Below are 17,247 nucleotides of genomic sequence, written 5' to 3' on the forward strand. Positions count from 1 at the left end.
ACAACTGAAGTGACTTAGCAGCAGCAGATGGCTTCTTGGCTGCTCCTTGCTTGATTAGCAATTGTTTGAATCTGCCCTTTGGAACTCGGGAAAATGTCATAGAGGCTGGAGTCTTAGCTACAAGAAATGGGAGACAAAAAGGCTTTCATGCCCAAGAGCCCCACAGGGTCTTGCTTGGTTTCAGGATCACACAATCAGTAATGATTGGAACATGGACTGGAAATGAGGGCTGTCTGACTCTGAGGTCCATACTGCTTCATACCACTCCCCTAGACCCTGACTCTCTCCCCTCCCTAGCAGTAGGTATCACTGTCTCTGGGGCTCTTTGTATCACTGTCATCTTCCTTTACTGTCTCCTCTATGGGCTTATCTTCTTTCCACCTTTGAAATGATAGTGTGCCCTAGGGTGCTGCCATCAAACTCTTCTTCCTTACTTCTCTCTTATACTGTGTAATCTGAAGGACCTCATTCATGCCAGTGCCAGCCAGCCAGTGACTTTCAATCTATGATTCTAGCTCAAATATCTTGCAAAGATTCCAGTCCCTACATTCTCACTACTTACTGGACATCACAAACAGATGGGGAAACAATGGAAACAGTGACAGGCTTTATTTTGGGGGGCTCCAAAATCACTGCAGATGGTGGCTGAAGCCATGAAATTAAAAGACACTTGCTCCTTGGAAGTAATGACCAACCTAGACTGCATATTAAAAAGCAGAGACATTACTTTGCCAACAAAGGTCCATCTAGTCAAAGCTTTGGTTTTTCCAGTAGTCATGTGTAGATGTGAGAGTTGGATTATAAAGAAAGCTGAGTACCAAAGAATTGATGCTTTTGAACTGTGGTGTTGGAGAAGACTCTTGAGAGTCCCTTGGACTGCAAGGAGATCCAACCAGTCCATCCTAAAGGTAATCAGTCCTGAATATTCACTGGAAGGACTGATGCTGAAACGCCAATACTTTCGCCACCTGATACGAAGAGATGACTCCTTAGAAAAGACCCTGATGCTGGGAAAGATTGAAGACAGGAGGAGAAGGGGATGACAGAGGATGAGATGGTTGGATGGCATCACCAACTCAATGGACATGAGTTTGAGTGAGCTCTGAGAGTTGGTGATGGACAGGGAAGCCTGGCATGCTGCAGTCCATGGGGTCACAAAGAGTCGGACACAACTGAGCAACTGAACTGAACTGAACCGGACATCACCTCTTGACTCTCTCACAGAAACCTCCACCTCAGCATGTCCATTCATCATCTCACCCTCCTCCCATGTTGCTGGATTAGAGAAACTGTATCACACAGATGTCCACTAAGTCCTATCAATTCTGTCTCCAAAACAGTTCTTGAATCTGCCCCTTTCTCTTTATTCTTGTTAATTCAAGTCCGCATTATTTTTTCCTTAGACTATGGCAAGTACTTGATTATCACAGCCTTGAGTCCTCCAATTCATCCTCTGAAACTTTTCCAGATTGATTTTTAATAGATTTTGTCATATTACCTGCCTGTTTAAAACACTAACGACTTCACATAACTTTTCAGATAAAATCCAAATTCCTTATTATGGCCTACAAGGCCCTTTATAGTCTAGACTGATTCTAGAATTTCTGCCAGAATTGTACCTCACCACTACCCATTTGCCCTCAATTTTCTAGCTGTGTTGTATTTCTCTAAAATGCCTAAGTGCTTATAATCTTTCATATTTCCTTGTTCTTCTCCATAGTGTCTAGATTGTCCTTCCACTCACCCCATCCCTGCCCCTCTGCCACCACACCCCAACACAAGCTCACATATCCTATACTTGGTTAATTCCAAGTCATCTTTTAAGATCTAGCTCAGGAGTCATCTATAAGGACCTTTCTCTGAGCTCCCTCTCACAGCCCCAGTCCAAGTTTGGGGTCCCTCCTTCATGGTCCACAGCACTCCAGACTTCTGAAGCAGACACAATAAGTTGCCTACTCAATATCCTTTCTCCCCTCTCCTCACCAATCAGACTCCAATTCTGTGCAGCGTACAAGGTGTCCATGTAAAAATACTCATCACACGGACTCCCCTGAGCCAAGAGTGAACGTGTGACCTACTTTGGTCAATAATACGGAAGTAGAATTTTATTGGGTGGGGCTTCCAGAAAGCTATGGTTTCCCTGATTAAAAACAGACTTAGCAGGCACATGCCCTTGCCATTTACCATTTCCCTGACCTCCTGCCTAGAACACAGGGTACCCAGTATGAGAACAACCATCTTGCCTCTATGAGAATGGAAGCCCGGCCCTGAGGATGGAAGAGCAGGAAGTTGGATGAAGGCTGGTGTTCTATGATCCCTTGAGCATTGGCGCTGACCCTGGACTGCCTTCCTCTGGACTTCTCATTACAGGAGGGAAATAACCTTCCATTGGATTAAGCTACTGCTGTTGACTTTCTGCTAAATGTAGCCCAACACAGTTCCAGCTGGTCAACTCTCCCTTTTATCACTTATCACATTGTATTAATTGTAGTTGCCTATTGTCTGAGTCTACCACTAGACAATAAGTTTCATGAACACATGGACAGCTTTTATCATACTCCTCTTCTGCTTTATCTCACATCTCTTGGCCCACTTTTTAGTTCAGCCTGGGCCACGGCAAGCAGCAGGAGAAAACTGATAGTCTGTTCTCTCAGCTGCATCCAGTTTCTCTTGTTTTCTATCGGGAGTCCTCTGCCTCTGCTAGGGGGACCCCAAGAGTCACCCGGCTGTTCTGATTCTTACACAGACTTGGAAGTGGAGGATAATTCTTATCCAAGAGATCAACTGGTGCCCACTTCCATATCTCAAGGGGGCAATTCTTTATTTTTATTGGCGTATAGTTGCTTTACAGTGCTGTATTCACTTCTGCGGTACAACAAAGTGAATCCGCTCTGTGTATACATATATGCCTTCCCTCTCGGGCCTCCGTCCCTCTCCCTCATCCCACGCCTCTAGGTCATCACAAGGCCCAAAGCTGAGCTCCCTGCGCCACACAGCAGCTTCCCACCAGCTATCTGTCTTGCCTATGGTAACAAGTAGATGGGGAAACAGTGGCTGACTTTATTTTGGGGGGCTCCAAAATCACTGCAGATGGTGACTACAGCCATGAAATTAAAAGATGCTTGCTCCTTGGGAGAAAAGTTATGACCAACCTAGACAGCATATTAAAAAGCAGAAACATTACTTTGCCAAAAAAGGTGTGTCTAATCAAAGCTATGGTTTTTCCAATAATCATGTATGTACGTGAGAGTTGGACTATAAAGAAAGCCAAGCACCAAAGAATTGATGCTTTTGAACTGTGGTGTTGGAGAAGACTCTTGAGAGTCTTGGACTGCAAGGAGATCCAGCTAGTCCATCCTAAAGGAAATCAGTCCTGAATATTCATTGGAAGGATTGATGTTGAAGCTGAAACTCCAATACTTTGACCACTTGATGTGAAGAAGTGACTCATGGGAAAAGAAACTGATGCTGAGAAAGGTTGAAGGTGGGAGGAGGAGGGGACGACAGGGGATGAGATGGTTGGATGGCATCACCCACTCAATGGACCTGAGTTTGAGTAGACTCCGAGAGTTGGTGATGGACAGGGAGGCCTGGTGTGCTGCAGTCCATGGGGTCGCAAAGAGTCAGACACGACTGAGTGACTGAACTGAACTGAATGTATATATGTCAATGCTGCTCTCTCAATCCATCCCCCACTCCTCTTCCCCTCTGAGTCTGTATGTCTGTTTTCTACTTCTCTAGTCCTGCCCTTCAAATAGGTTCATCTATACCCTTTTTCTAGACCCCACATATATGCAAGTCTCTTTTAAGAGACTTTTAAGACTCTTTAAAGACTCTTTTAAGAGATTCTTTCTGACTTAACTTCACTCTGTATGACAGACTGTAGGTCCATCCACATCACTACAAATGACCCAATTTTTTTCCTTTCTATGGCTGAGTAATATTCCATTATGTATATATACCACATCTTCTTTATTCACTCATCTGTCAATGGACATTTAGGTTGCTATACCCTGGTATTGTAAATAGTGCTGCTATGAACATTGGGCTACATGTGTCTTTTTGAATTATGGTTTTCTCAGGATATATGTCCAAGAGTGGGATTGCTGGGTCATATAGTAGTTGAGTGTTTCGTTTTTTAAGGAAACTCCATTCTGTTCTCCATAGTGGACGAGTCTATTTACATTCCCACCAACAGTGCAGGAGGGTTCCTGAAGGTGGGTAACTCTGAGGGGCATCCCATGCAGCTTCTTGGAGGGTGCACAGTGGGGCCGAGTCCTCCTTGGCATCAGTGGTGAGTCAGCTCTGGAACACTTCCTCCTTCCTGTTTCATTGTTTTCAGCTCCCACTCTTATTCCCTGGAATAAAACTCCCTACCAATAAGTCTGTGTTTTGGGGGAGAGCAACCTCAGCCAAGACAGCTATGACTTACTGTGGTGCCCCATTCTGGACAAGAATTTGTTCACTAATCCATCACTGAATGAATGAATTTCTTTTCCAGTTACACATCTTTGTGAGAACTGCTTTTTAATTCATTTTAATTCATCAAAACATTATAATCACTTGAAAGGATAGAAGTGCTCATAGGGAATGGAGTTTAATAGCGGCTAACTTCCATATAAAATACTGGCCAAACCCTGATCAGTTTTCACCCAAATGTCATGCCCTCAATTTCTGAGCTAAATGAGAAAACAACTATTTTGAGTTGCTGCTTAGGCATTTTACAGTATTAATGACCCAGAGACTGGACATTTAGATAAGGACCTGAGTTTAGAACTCCTGCACTAAATTCCCACTTGCTTTTCCTGAGGCACCTTTCAAAATGAACACTTAGAGTTAAACCCACATAAAGTTACTGACCTGCACCCCAGCCACCTTATACATAATAGTTTCTCACTGTGCTGTTCACAGGCTTCCCAGGTGGCACTAGTGGTGAAGAACCTGCCTGCCAATGTAAGAGACATGGGTTCGATCCCAAGGTGCAGAAGATCCCCTGGAAAAGGGCATGGTTACCCTCTCTAGTATTCTTGCCTGGAGACTCCCATGGACAGAGGAGCCTAGCAGACTACAGTCCATGGGGTCACAAAGAGTCAGACACAACTGAAGCAACTTAGCATGCATGCATCCTGCTCACATGTGAACTGGGTCAGAGGCTGCCCTTGCCCTGGCTCGCTGCCTCCCTTTCCCTGTTCCTGGTTTCTGGGATCTGTAAGAAATCTTTCAACTTTACTTCCAAAAATTAAAATACTGGCCACAGAGAGAGAGGGAATCATAACACAGCATCCACCCAGACTTCAATCAGTGAGACTTTACAATTTATTAGGACCAACTAGATGGGGAATCCCTGAATTAGCAATATGAAATTTATTGCCCTAAATACAATGACATCTAAGCACTAAGCGTTGGCTTATCAATGATTCCAACATTCAGGCAAATGAATGAATTAAAATGTTATTTTAAAAAATCAAAAGATTTAGTTAAGAAATCAACAACATCTATGAATATAAAATCATGTCTTTCTAAAAGATGTGACTCCAGTCCCAAAATAAATCATCAACTGTGAAACAGCTATAATACTGTTCCAACCAATGATTTTATGTTATCATAAAATCAGAAGAGAAGTAAGTACTTTTTAGGATAATAAGAAAATGTTAGCAATAAAGCATTACTAGAAAATATAGAATAGCATTCTGTTACCATGGGCTTTGTTTTTAGATCGATGATTTGATAAAAATTCATGTGTCCCTTTCTATTTAAAAATATAAAAAACCAACCGCAGTAAAATGCCTCTAGGTCCATGCATAGCACCTTAGAAATAAAAATTTATTATCCAAAGGATGGCTACAGCCTTAGCCCATCCAAAGAGCTCCTCCTACTGTTTTTTTTTCAAAATATGAAAGGAGTCTGAAGAGACTAAAGAACCGGAGCATGACAAAGTCGAGTAGCAAGCAAGAGAGTTGAAGCTTCTAAGTCCAAGCTAGGTCTCCGACTCCTCAAGCAGAACGAGCCAGAGGCCGAAATCTGACACGGATGGGGCTCCCTGGGCTCCTCAGGGCCCTCCTTCCCCATAAACTGCTTTGTTGAGAAACTGCTCACCTGCAACTTTACCGGGGCTTTCTGGCACACTCCCTAACTCCAAGAATGTGCGTACATGTTGAGTCACGTCCGACTCTTTGCGACCCTATGGACTGTAGCCCGCCAGGCTCCTCTGTCCGTAGCGATTTTTCCCGGCAAGAATACTGGAGTGCGTTGCCATTTCCTCTTCCAGGGGATCTTCCCAACTCAGGGATCGAACCCACGTTTCCTGCATCGCAGGCAGATTCTTTACCGATGAGCCGCCGGGGCAGCCCCTAATTCAGCTCTAATAAGAAAATAGCATTGGATAGGGTTGTGGGAGAGAATTTTTGAACAAAACCCCTCTTCTCATCTCCAAACACTCCTTCAAGGGCAGTCTCTTTACTCTGCACACATTGTCATCTTGAAGAGGAGACAAAGGTTGGATTCAGGCATAAAGCAATTATTTTTAAAATGAGTGGTTCCTAATAACTTTCTAATTTAGAATTAAGTTCTAATTCTAATTGCTTAATTCATCTCTGACATTTTTGGTGCAGGGTAGTGGATTTTGTTTTTCAGTCTGTGAGATTGAGGACACGCACCGGAATCATAAAGAGTAAACTGCAAATTTAGAAAATCTTGAGAAGGTGAGGAACAGGGGAGGAGAAAGACTATGAATGGAGACTTTTTCTCCTCACTTGAGATAATTCTACGTTTTTTGAAAATGTAAAGAATTTGAAAAATAAAAATGTTTTTATGTGTAACTTCTGGAGTTGTATATTTTAAAGGATCGTCTAAACTTGTTATCTGTGATCTGCTTACCTGTCTAGGTAGTGGCCTGCCTTCTCTAACTGGCCCCTTTTGCTCAGTCACTCCACACACCAGAGCCTCAGGTCAACTGTCCCTGAGCAGGAATTACAAGGGCTTCACAAATGTCCTCATTATAAGCAGACGTTCACAGAGCGCCGACGACATGCCAGGTACTGTCTCAAGAACTTCGTCGGAACTATTTCATTTAATCCTCACCCAAGTATGTCAGTCCTGGGATGTCCATCCTCTCAAAGGAGGAAGCAAGGCCCAGAGAGATTAAAGAAGTTACCTGAGACTATTTAGCTGACAAGGATGGAGCTGAAATTCAGACCCAAGTAATATGGCTTCAAGCCACATCCCTAATCACTACACTCCGTTACTGCCCTAAAAGTGAAAACACTTAACAAACCTGGGGGACTTGCAGCCTAGTTGGGTAGAAATGAAGGAACCCATCACAATACTATGTGATAAATGATAGGATAAATATACACACAAATTTAAAAAGGAAGAAAACTTGATTGAGTGTGGTGGAGAGGGATGGGGAGAGTCAAGGAAGGTTTTGCAGAAGAAGCCCCCAGCCCAGCCAAAGGCTGTCTCACCATGGAGCTAAAAGAGGGGAGAGTGATACACACCTGCTGACATCTGCCTTTAACCAGACACCTGGTGAGTATTCTACACGGGTAGAATACTAGCCCACAATAGCCCCGTGAAACATGTGGTGTCGCCCCCACTTCACAAATCAAGAGACTGATAGCAAAAAGGAAAACAGCTCACCTAGAGTTGGACAGTTGGCAGGTGCCAGAGCCAAGCTAGGAACTCAGGAGATGCTCACCCCACTCCCCACCCCCCTCAACACACACACCAGCAGAGGAGAAAAGGGGGGAACAGTAAGTACAGACAATGTGCAGACATACATTGAAACATCCTTACACAGGGGAGACAGGTGAAGGGGATCGACTGCACAGTGATGGACGGTACCAGACTTGGAACTACAAAGTGATCACTTAGCAATATAGGCAGATGTCAACTTACAATGTTGCACAGCTGAAACATAAATCACATTTAAAATCCTGGCACAATAAATCACCATGTTCAAAGCCATGCAACTACGGACAGGACTCTCTTATTAATGGACTTGTGTCTCTGAAAAAGTTTGTGTGAATGGTCACACGTGGCTGCCTGTCAAGAAGGCAGAAGGTGACCAGACTACTGGACCTCTAGGGGCCCTTAAATCGAGAGCGAATATGATTTCTAGAGCAGCTCTGGGTTTCCACAACAACACAGGTTCCCTGAGAAGGTAAGCGTAGCCGTAGAAGGAAATGCTGCTTTGTCTCCATGGCTTCAAAGAAAAAGATCGAGTCGTCCTCTTTGTCATCCTGGGCAAGGGCCTCACTCTTGTCAAGGTCATGACTAACCTTTAAGAGACGAATCTGATGCTCATCTCTGTTCTCATCCCTCTCTCTCAGCAGTAGTAGACACAGTGAGCCCCGAAGCCCGTGCGCTCTAGAGCCGGTGCCCCACAAGAGGAGCCACAGCAATGAGAACGGGAGAGCAGGCCCTGCTCAACACAACTAGAGAAAGCCCAGACAGAGCAACGAAGGCCCAGCCCAGCCAAAAATAAACGAGTAAGTAAACAAGATACCTAGGACCTCATCCCTCATTTTCACCGGTACCCCAGCATCCAGAATAACGCCTGGCACATAATATGTGCTCAGTAGATATGCATTAGAGAAAAGAACGTAAATATTGAAGAGAGGTTTGGGATGAACTGAAAGGTTTTGGTTAAGTGATGATTTCATGCTGCAACTGGGGTTACAGGGGTTAAAAACATGAATCTCTGTTATAAACAAGTGATTACAGAGACCCGAGCTGCCCAACTTGCTCTAACAAATTTACATGAAATCTGGGACTGCAGGAGTGATGCAGAGAGAGATTGCAACCGCTGATTCTGGATCAGCTCCTTCTCTTTTGCATTCTCAGTTTCTCAGTGTAGAAAACTAGGTTTAAATGAACTAGCCTGTTTCTTTCCAGCCCCTACGGCGCACTTACATGGAACTCAGAGTTCCCAAGGCAGACAGCCTGCTCATGGTGCCGATTTGGACTGGTATATGAATTATTCCATCTATATTGTCAGATATGTGTCACGTTCCCCTAGGATATGATACAGAGTAATGTCATGAGACACACCAGATATCATATGAAAAATATCCACATGGACATTCTCTGCAATTCCTAGCTCCATTGCAAGTTCCACTTCCATTTTCAAAAATGTCCACTATTTTTAGATATTAAAGCAAATCTCATAAGAAGGATTAAGGATTAGGGACTATCAACATAAAGAGAAAACAATCATTCTTAATCATGACTGCATTACATGAAAAAATTACTTCCTTTCATCGGATTTTGGTTTAAACTGTTATACTGAAATTGGCTTCTGAAAAGTTGTCTCAAGTAACTTATTTATAGTCATGATGTGGAAAAACACAATTTGCCTCAAGTATCCTACTATTTCTACATTGCTCTGTGATTTGTGACCTGAATAAATAAGGCCTGGTGATTTAATTGGATGAGAAGGCTACTAAGATAGGTAGAGGCAAAGATAAAACTGTTGCCTATTCTCTCCAAGATGACAAACTTGATTCGATGGAGATGCAAGTCATAGCACTTCCAAAAGCATGTTTGTCCACCTGAAGCCTTTCCACATAGAGCCCTACTTCAAGGGACATCAGGGTGAAGTAATGGGGCTGGCTTAACTAAAGGCGATTTGAAGGGAAAAAATCATTTTTTGTGATAGGCGTCTGCATACCTCGGGACAATTCCCAGGTCATTTTTCATCATTTCACATTTCCCTTTGCACATCTTAACCACAACTGAACATTTCCTTTCTAGCTCCTCTATGAATGGTGCAACCATGAACGGGTTTCTTCCCTGCCAGTAAGTACGCCACATTGCTTGAGAAGGCAAAAAGAATCTTAGAGAAAAGGTGCCAGAATCCTGTGAACTATCACATCTCTAGAGAAGAAAGGCTACTGACAACTTTCCAGCCATCAAAATGAACATTTCTGTATTTTGTAAACTCCAGATCGTTTGACCAACCCCCTGATATAGACATCTACATCCTTCATTTGCTTTGGTTCATCTCACAAATGACATGAGGATGAGCTGCACTGATGAGCTGAAATTGAGTGTGTGCGCGTGTGCACGCTTGCATGTGAAAAGGAGAACATCTGTTTTCCCAGGGTGTGTCAAAGATGTATGATTCTTAACAACTTCTGCTAGGATCTACTCATAATCAAATGTTTAAATGTCTCATCCTCCAAACATCTGAGCCATACTAAATTAATGAAAGAAGATGGTAATTGTTCGCTAGGGGAATGAAACAGAATGCCACATTAAGAAATCATTGGAAACCCTGTTATCCATTAACACTGTCCTAACTCCAAAAGTTAGCAAGATAATATCATAGGAATTCAAGCTATATTTTCATTCAAACTAAAGATGTTTTAGCTCCTTGTCTAAACTGTAAAGTGTGAAAGTGTTACTCAGTCATGTCCGACTCTTTGCGACCGCATGGACTATAGCCCATCAGGCTCCTCTCCCCGTGGAATTCTCCAGGCAAGGATACTGGAGTGGGTTGCCATTTCCTTCTCCAGGGGATCTTCCCGACGCAGGGATCAAACTCGAGTCTCTGCAGCAGGCAGATTCTTTACTGTCAGAGCCACCAGGGGAACCCCTAAACTGTAGAGTCCTCTGCAGTAGGGTCTGAGTCACGTCTCTGGGTTCTAACCGAATGTCCTACGAACAGAAGGGGCGGAACGCATGTTTCTTTAATATGCTCTTTAAACGTACTATTGGCTGCGGTGGGTCTTCACGGCGGCACGCAGGCTCTCTCTGGTTGCAGCGCAGGGGCTTCTTTCACCGTGGAGCACATCAGGCTTCAGCACGTGCGCTCAGCAGTTGCGGTCCACGGGCTCAGTTGCCCTGAGGCATGGTGGGATCTTCCCAGACCAGGGATGGAACCGTGTCCCCTGCACTGGCAGGTGGATTCTTAACCCCTGGGCCACTCGGGAAGCCTGAATATGTTTCTTGATGATGATAATAGCAATGATGAACTAACTCCCCTTAATTCCTGCCATGAATAATATTCCACATATTTACTCATTAGATCCATACTTCTCAAAACATGTTTCACCTGCCTTGTAATATTGATAGTTCTAAAAATGGAGGAACAAAAAGGGCTCCTTAGATCAAATAAGATTGCAAAACCTGGGACGTCCCTGGCGAGCCAGTGGTTAAGACTTTGTCTTCCAATGCATGGGGCGCAAGTTTGATGCCTCCTCACAGAACTAAGATCCCACATGCCTTGGGGCCAAAAAACCAAAATATAAAATGGAAGAAATATGGTAACAAATTCAATAGACTTAAAAATGGTCCTCATCAAAAAAAAAGATTATGAAACCTGACCTTGCACAAAGTTAAAGATGTTTTCCTGCCGCAGAATTTCTTAAGAAACTTTATAACACATTTGTGCATTGTGAAACTCTAATAGTCAAAGTTTGCAATATTTTCCAAAATTGTTTAGTAAGGAAACCTTATGAAACTTTGAAGGGCACCAGTGCCTTTCAGAACAAAGTTTGGGAAATGCTGCCTTAGACTAATGTTCGATGAGTACTCACTATATGCAAGAACAGTGTCCATGGAAATCCATTCTTTCTCTCAGCCTCAGTTGTCGTTTTATCCGTAAAGAGATGATAATAACATCCACCACACAGGTTATCATAAAAATAAAATCAAATCTATAAAAGGTCAAGTGAAGTGTCTCAGTCGTGTCCGACTCTTTGCAGCGCCATGGACTGTAGCCTACCAGGCTCTTCCAATCCATGGGATTTTCCAGGCGAGAATACTGGAGTGGGTTGCCATTTCCTTCTCCAGGGGATCTTCCCAGCCCAGGGATCTAACCCGGGTCCCCCACATTGCAGGCAGACGCTTTACCGTCTCAGCCACCAGGGAAGCCACCTCACAAAAGGTCAGGCCTAGCCCGAAGCGGACACTTACTGAATGCTCCTTCTCTGTCGCAGAGGCAGCACGCGGGGAAATGAGACTGTCTTGAATTCCACTAGAGCTCCGTACATCTTTTAGGTGTGTACACAGGAGGACAGAACTGTGACATGTGACACATTCTCTGGTTCAGGAGCCAAGTCAGGCCAGCCATGGCCAGCTCCCAGCCCAGCTGGGATTGCCACGTCCTTCACCTGATAAACCTCCACCTGCCACTGCCTTTGTTGATTAGACCCATTATTACTCACACAGTCACACACACTTGCAGAGACCCGGGCATTCAAGCCTGAACAGAAAGCTCAGGACTTTCAATTGCCAACATGGGCTAAAGTGTGTCACTGTCAAGGGTCTCGGCAAAAGGCATGTGTCATTTAGGGCTGAACAGTACACTCGTCCTGCCTTTAGTTTCTCATCTGTGTTAGCAACGCCGCTTGGCAAAGTGGACTGAAATAAATATTTAAATAAAATCAAAGTAGCACAAAGCTTTGCGAAGAGCGAGCCTTTTATGAGTCGAAATTCATCCGTGATACTCCGGCGCCCTCTACTGGCTATATTCTCCAACAGCTCAGACTGCCCAGGGCGGCTTTTTCCTCTTTGGTTTTGTTTGGTTTTGTTTTTTCCTGAGAACATGCCGTGTTTCATCTCGATTAAATCTTTTTACACATAAATTAGTAAAAAGTGTTAGTAAAATTGTACTTATTGTAGAATCAAAATACATGGAATTATTTAAAATTATCACCTCTGAACATTACAATCCTCACCCAAAGAGGTATCTTCGTCAAAAACACTTAGGGATTTCCTGTTGAGCTGTAATCATGGAGTATATATTATTGCTGTTTAAACTGTAACGTATTCCATAAAGGATTTGTGCAGGCATCCTCTTGGCACATCTGTAGATTCTAATTTTTATTAATTATAGATGCAATTTTTGCCTTATTTTACATGGCCTATTGCTTTGGCTGCCAAATTTGGACTCTGTGGGAGAAGGTGAGGGTGGGATGTTTCGAGAGAACAGCATCAAAACATGTATATTATAAAAGGTAAGACAGATCACCAGCCCAGGTTGGATGCATGAGACAAGTGCTCGGGGCTGGTGCACTGGGAAAACCCAGAGGGATTGGGTGGAGAGGGAGGTGGGAGGGGGGATCGGGATGGGGAACACATGTAAATCCATGGCTGATTCATGCCAATGTATGGCAAAAACCACTGCAATATTGTAAAGTAATTAGCCTCCAACTAATAAAAATAAATGGGGAAAAAAATATATATATATATATACCCCATGTACCTGCATGATATATACTCATACTGATTACTTATACTAAAAAATACTAAATTACTGAGTACAGAAGAATCCATTGTTTATCTGAAATTCAGATTTAATTGGGTTGCCTTTATTTATCCAAAGACCTTACCTATTTTCACATGGGCTCTGAATTTCTTAATTGAAATTCTTTTCTCTTGTGATACGCAGTGCTTATCCTACCATAATAATGGATAAAAGCAAAACATCTCTCTTTGTCTTCTATTTCTTCCCTTGCATTTTCTGAGACACTGAATAGGTTTTAACATAAAGCAAAAGATTGCATTAGCAGGGTCTGCTAGGCATGACTGAAAACATTTGGTTTTGGTGGTTTTTTTTTAAGTTATTTAATTAGTGAATGGATTGAATGAGAAAAATTCTGAATTCCTGGATTTCTTTTATGCAGCAACAAAAAATACTATATGAAATATATAGAATATATTGTTTTGCTTTGTTTTCAGAATAATGAATTTGAAAATAAGGGCACCTAGATGGAACATGATTCTAAAGCAGGAAATCTCAAGCCTACACAGTAGAATCACCTGTGAAAGTTTTAAAACTCAAGTATACCCAGGTCCCACCTGGAAATCAATGAAATCAGAACCCTTGAGTTTGGGATCTCCAGGAACCTCATGGCTAAAAGCAGCTCTGGCAATTTTAATATGCAGCCAAGGTGGCCAACCACTGTCTTGAACCCATCAAGTCCCTTCAGAGAGGGCTTCTTGCCTTTGACTTGCATGTGAATCAGTGCAGATTGGTTTAGTAGAATCTGGGCATTTCTAACTATCTTCCACTTAATGAAGTTGCTGCTGGGCCAAGGACCACACTTTGAGGAGCAAAATTTTGAGAGGCCACAGAAGAGAAGGGAATTTGTTTCAATATGGAAGGACAGCATGTCTGTGTGAGTTGAAATTGCAGTTTGTTTAAACCACAACACCATAATGATAGCTGCTGCAGAAGCAAACGCAGGAGGGCGGCTCAGAGAAAAACTGACCTTAATGGTTCTGCACCAGGTTACTGTATCATCTTGAGTGATCTTCCTGCTTTCTGTCACAGTCTCCCTCACTGCCCAAAAGGACTTGATATTTGCTCCCTACTTTTGCAGAAATGGTATGAGAATTTGCTGTGCAGTAATTGCAAGCACACAACTTTAGGTCATATTAGAATTTAGTTCACAGTTGAGTTCCAGCAGACCTTCCGTAACCATTTTCGCCCATTGGAGCAATATGCAGACTGCAACCAAGTGAAGCTCATCAAATGAACCCTTGAAAGTATAATCGGTAAACCTCCTCATGAGCTTTTGAAAAATTCATCAAGACAGGTTTGGTGAACCTTGATGAGAGAGTCTCTTTAGGACAAATTATTTAGTTCCCAGTGTATTGTCATAAAGGAAAATTCCAGCAGCGAATCCCAAGGTGGCCCATTCCTCTTGCTTGGGTAGAACATAATGACTTCTTGAACACTACAAAGAATTCTGCTGGTTTAAAAATCAATTTGGTCAATATAATTAAATGAGACTGATCCTTCTGGTTTGAAAACCATCAATTGGACTCACGCGTTAACATTTTAATAAGGAAACAGCCACCATAATCTTCCAGTGCCTTATAACAGTGATTTATGGGGTGTATGGTGAGGCCACTGAAGATGACTGTCCTCTCACTCTCTGCATATCCGTTGCTCGAACTCTGCCTGCTTTCCCAGCTCACATGACTGTCCTTCCTACCTACTTGCCCAAGGCCCCACCTAGTGACTGTTCTTATCGAAGGGGCTGTGAGGGGCATGCCCCTCTGCTGGTTTCCCTGGGAACTCTTGAGCCAAGCTGACATCAATTCCCCCAGTGACTGGCACTTTCCCCGCCCCACCCAGCAGGAGGAAGCCTGCCGCCAGGTCCTGCCCACCATCTGTCTGCCGCACACAGTCAGGTCCAACCCCAGGACCCTGCTTGAGACACGTAGGCTCTCCCATCCACTAAACCACTGATGCTGTTGCTGACTCCAAGCTCTTTCTTAGGCCTTAAAGCTGGGCAGGTGCAGACCTTGCCAGCCTGTGGGGTGCAGACCAATGGGGTTGTGTTGTAGAAAGCAGTGCATACAGTGTTGTCTTTAAAATGTCTCCAGAACCAGTCATGGAAATTAGTATTGAAATTTTTCCTCTGCAAGCACTCAAAGCCAATGCCTTCATAAGGGCTTCTGCACACAGTCACCAGAGAAGGCAGAGGCATTACAAAGGGCGCCTCAGATTCCACTGCACAGCCCATCTCCCCCACCACCACCTGCAAAGTTACAAAACCTGCCTCCAGCACACAGATACGGTCAACGATATTTTCGGTTTTATCGTATTCACTCCATTCATGATACGTAAGCTGGTGACCGCTCCCTCTCTTGGAATTGTCTTGTTTTTCTTACAGGGCATCTGGTCTGCTCTTGGTCTTTTTCCCATGTCTCCATGTCTTCTTTCTCTGAAAAAACCTGAAATGCTACTATTCGCTAGCTTCTAATCCTCAGCCCTCTGCCCTTCCCATTTCATTTATCTCCCTTCATTCTTACAGCTTCAACTATCAGCCATAAAGTGACAGCTCCATCTGTAACCCCAGGCCTAGCCTCTCCTCTAAGCTCTAGATTCTTGCTGTTCAATAGGGCAGTTACTAATCACATGTGACTAAAAAATTTTAGTTAATTAAAATTAAATAAAATATAAAATGCCATTCCTTTAAAAAAAAAAAAACTCAATGATTTTATTTATTTATTTTGGCTGCATCACTTGGCATGCGGGATCTTAGTTTCCCTGTTCAGTGATCAAACCCACACCCCCTGTATTGGAGGCTTGCAGTCCCAACCACTGGACCGCTATGCCTCAGTCTCACTAGCCACAGCTCAAGACTGAATAACCACATACATTTCCTGGATAGTTCAGGTAAAAACCATTTCATCAGGGAGGTGGGAGGGGGGATCGGGATGGGGAATACATGTAAATCCATGGCTGATTCTTGTCAATGTATGACAAAACCCACTACAATATTGTAAAGTAATTAGCCTCCAACTAATAAAAATAAAAAAAATTAAAAAACCATTTCATCATCACAGAAAGTTCTACTGGACAGTAACAGCTAGACAACAACAGCTAGTAACACCTGTGCCAGTCATCCTTCTAAGTCTTTATATGTAAACAAGTTTAATCCTCACAAATTTCTCAGGTACTTAACAGTAGTCAAAATCACAGAGACAGAAAGTAGAACACTGGTTACTGGGGGGTCAGGGAGTGAAGACTGGGGAACTGTTTAAAGGGCATCGAGTTTCCATTTCGCAAGAAGAAAGAGTGCTGGAGATGGAGGATGGTACTGGCTGTACAGTATGAATGTACTTATTACCACTGAACTGCGCACTTAAAAATGGCTATGATGGCACATTCTGCGTGTACGGTAGTGCAATGAGAATGAACAAACAAGGTCTGTGCTAAGTACTGCTGAGATTACGGTGAAATTAGTATGCACTGTAGCTTTGGAAATGGGAATGTGGGACTCCTCATTATCAAAGATAACTAATGCCAGCAATAAGACTCCTGAAACAGAATTCAATTAAAATGGGAATTTAATGGTAGACACTTTCAAAAATAGGTGTGCTTGAGATTATAGCTTAAAAAATGAAACTAATATGATGAAAACAAATTTATCGTATATTTAACAACATTGAGGTTAACACTGCAATGATTTGCTCACACTTAGAACAAAGGCACTGGTTATACTGACATAACAGGTTTTTTAAAATTATGAATAAGTGCACATTTAATTTTTTAGTTACTAGATGCACATGTACAAAATTCAAAAGGTTCAAAATTGTACACAGCAAATAGTAACATTTCCTCCCTCTCCAACATCTAGTTCACGTTCCCTGGTGGAGACCTATTCATTGCATGCGTGCTCAGTCGTGTCCGAATCTTTGCAGCCCCATGGACGGTAGCCCACCAGGCTCCTCTGTCCATGGGATTCTCCAGGCAAGAACACTGGAGTGGGTTGCCATTTTTTT

General features: G+C 43.1%; 1 long non-coding RNA gene across 2 annotated transcripts in view; it reads left to right on the top strand.

Moving 5' to 3' along the window:
• The window catches only part of LOC139030876 (uncharacterized), an 89,599-nt gene that overhangs the window by 57,377 nt on the left and 14,975 nt on the right, over nt 1–17,247 (top strand). For both annotated transcript variants that reach the window (XR_011483318.1, XR_011483317.1), the window contains exons 2-3: nt 8,331–8,489; nt 9,754–9,798. This is a non-coding gene — a long non-coding RNA (uncharacterized lncRNA). The remainder of the gene's footprint in view (nt 1–8,330; nt 8,490–9,753; nt 9,799–17,247) is intronic.

Source organism: Odocoileus virginianus, chromosome 24 (assembly GCF_023699985.2).
Source record: "Odocoileus virginianus isolate 20LAN1187 ecotype Illinois chromosome 24, Ovbor_1.2, whole genome shotgun sequence".
In the NCBI taxonomy this organism is placed as follows: Eukaryota; Metazoa; Chordata; class Mammalia; order Artiodactyla; family Cervidae; genus Odocoileus; species Odocoileus virginianus.